Genomic DNA, 3,301 nt, shown 5'->3' on the forward strand with positions numbered 1-3,301 from the left:
TTTATGGATGGGGACGACAGGTGGTGATGGATACGGAGCTGCCTAGTGTAGGCCTTATGGTCTTTTGCAGTCTCCTTTATTTCTTATGTTCTTATGTTCTTATGTAAGTTCACTACTTTCTCAAGATTATCTGCTGATGCTGATTTAATCCACTTCTTTAATGCTCGTAGTTTGTCTGACGCGAATTCCATATATGTCTGATAGCTAAGTTTGTTAGAATTTCGAAAGGCTTTTCGATAACCTTCGGTGGAAATTTCATAAGCGGAAAGAATTGTCTGTTTGACCGTTTCCTAGTCAGTATTATTTCCCAGATTGTTACATATTTGTAATCCTTTAGGGGACAGCTCTGGTTTAATAAACCATATCCAATCTGCTTGAGGAATTGTAAAATGGTTACTCACTGCTTCAAATTCTCGAAAAAATAAGGTTGGATTCTCGTCTGAGAAGGCGGGAATAAGTTTGGTGTACTGCAAGAGACCTAACTTATCTAAATTTGAAACTACTTGTTGACTTGGGATCGATACTTCGAGCCTTTTGAGTTCGAGTTCGTGTTGTATTTCTTCTTTTTCATGTTGTATTCCAAGTTGTTTTTGTTCGTTCTCATGTTGTCTTTGTTCTCTTTCACGTTGCAATTCGAGTTCCTTAAGTTGTAATTCATACCTCATCTTCATTTCAAATGTTTGATATTCTAGGTGGTCTAATTGAACTTCCTTCGTAGGACTAAGGCTTAATCTGGCTGCAATTGTTTGTTCTAAGTTGTCGAATTCTCTACCTTCGTTCTCTTTCGTTTTCTTTAACTGATCGATATGTCTCAGTATTAGTTGGACTAATTCAGTTCTACTAATGTTCGCAGAATAAGTTAAGTCCCATCTTGACGCTATTTCTTTGAGACATTCTTTGTTTGGGTTCTGAATTACAAGTTCTTCCACCGAGGGATTCTCAACAAAGTCTTCAATATTCAGTTCTGCCATCGCGAATTTTTTACTCGCTAACGGTTGCTACTAAAACAAGGTATTGAGTGTGGTTCGCTTAAGCGGTGTACCGGACAAGAAATACAGGTAGAATTATAATACTCGACGCCCACGAATGTTATAATTCTCTAGGACAGAATACATATAACCAAAACTACATGCCGTAAGTAGGATAGAATTATCGTTTCCACACGTATTCTAAATAGATCCTTCTTCAGTACTCTTTCGAAATTTACAGCTGAAAGAGTTTAACGTGGTCATGTGGAATGGCGTATTTAACGATTAACTGACAGTGATCTCTCTTCGACCAATTATTACTTTACTGGAGTACTGAGTTACAAGGTTACCGGGCAGCTGGACAATTTCGACGGTTGTGGGAAAGCAAGTGTAACTATTAAGTCTCGCTCGTATATCTCACACCATAGTTTTTGTTTAGGTAAAAAAAATCCCGGACGGGCCCCCATTCTATGTTATGCCTTCCGCAAGGATATAAGATTTTCTGTCTAGGAGGGGTTCGTACTTTGTGGCCTTGATATAGTTAAAAGCAAATCCAAACGGAAGGTAACATAAATAACTATTTCAATTAATGAAAAAGTCAACAAAACAATTATACTATATCTATATAACAAAAATAAACCAATAGATAATTCGTAACGTTTTTTAAAACAAATATTTCCTTATCCTGAACAGAAAACCAGGTCATGAGAATAATTTAAGGTACGTGTAACACAAGGGGGTGGAAAGAGCGAAAACGAAGTGGGAGGGTAAGTTACGTCTTGACAAACCAACGAAAGAGTCTCTCTGGGACTGTTCTGTTCTGTTTAGTTTGAGAAAAGTATTCCCACGGGCTTTATGTGTGAGCCCGTTTGGAGGGTGATTTGACTTATGAGTGTTTGTGGGCCCAACCACACACACCCATACATTCACAAGATGTGCATACGTATATGAAATACGTATGCACATCTCGGTGAATGCACCCTTCCTAACATTAACTGTGTGTTTAGTCATAGTGTTTTGTGTAGCAATTGGTATGATAGATTTAGAAAAGAGGGGGGGTGATTCAATATATGGGTGTGTGTGGCTTGGCCACGCCCACTCATACATTTACCGGATGTGCATACCTATGTTAAATATGTATGCACATCTCGGTGAATTCACCCTTCCTGACATGATGGGGAATACAAGAGCAATAATATAACATAATTAAAGGGGGGGCTGGCACTCCACCAGCCCACGCAGTTCATAATCGCTAAGGTGGCGGCATAGGCGACGCACAAGACCCTCAGATGTTGTCGGAGGCCCTCTCCTCAGAAAAGCAGTTGCGGGGCAATGCTTGAGGTAGTGGTTGAGGGCGGCCTCGGGGTGGCTACAGTGGCGGCATCTTCTTTCTTCAGGTGTTGGCTTGCTTTTAATCTGCCAGAAACAACGGTCCTCCAGTCGCAGACGGAAGAGCAGAGTTTCCACTTTTCTAGGTGTGGAGCGAGGAAGTACAAGGGGCTCATAGTCTGTGACTGCCCCGTACCACCTCGCCCTCTCTGACACCTCTGCCTCCAGTCTGTGCTGAAGGAACCGTTGTACCTGATTAAGAGCCCTGGTGAGTAGGCGCAACTGATTTCTGCTGAGAGGGACGACAACATCGACTTCGGGTCTTTGGCGCGCCGCTTCAGCTGCGGCGTCGGCTAGCTCGTTACCTGGGACACCTACGTGGCTTGGCACCCAGTTGAGCGTGACACTCCTGCCTTGCTGATACAGCTTCAGCAGAAGTGATAGGATGGAGGTCAGTAGGCGTACATTGTCGCTGGGCTGTGTCGATTCTAAGCTGCCTAGGAGAGACTGTGAATCCGTGTGGATCACCACAGGACCAGCTCGAGATATTAGAACATGCTCTAACGCTCCTTGAACCGCTATGGCCTCAGCTTGGAGAGTGGACGCATGATCAGATACTCTCCTGCCGAAGGTCAAACCATCCGTCACGAAGGCAGCCCCCGCACTACGGGGCCTGTTGGGGTCTACGGAGCCATCCGTGTAATAGACCGCCATTCCAGGTTCCGACAGTGCGCGGACGCCTTGTAGGGCCTGCGCTCGTACTGGGAAGCTTTGCGACAACGAAGGTTGCAGGTATCGACAGCCATGGTGGTGGGGGCTTGAACTCTGGATGTGGAGAGTCCCTACCCTTCTCAAGGAGAGCGCTGGTGAGCCTGAAGGAGTCCAGAAGTCCAGCCGCCTGTGATAGCCAGGTATCGGAGTGGATAAGAGTACCCACCCGTCCCAGAGCTATCACAAGGCTCTGGCTTAGCTCAGTTATCCTGGGGCTCTGGACTATCTTGGCA

The 3,301-nt window shown here is 44.6% G+C and overlaps 1 pseudogene; it reads left to right on the top strand.

The window, feature by feature from the left end:
- The first annotated feature begins 1,129 nt into the window (after positions 1 to 1,129).
- Positions 1,130 to 3,301, top strand: part of LOC143029527 (uncharacterized) — a 30,845-nt pseudogene continuing 28,673 nt past the window's right edge.

The sequence above is a fragment of the Oratosquilla oratoria genome, chromosome 11 (assembly GCF_046742065.1).
Source record: "Oratosquilla oratoria isolate Oo_2021 chromosome 11, ASM4674206v1, whole genome shotgun sequence".
Lineage (NCBI taxonomy): Eukaryota > Metazoa > Arthropoda > Malacostraca > Stomatopoda > Squillidae > Oratosquilla > Oratosquilla oratoria.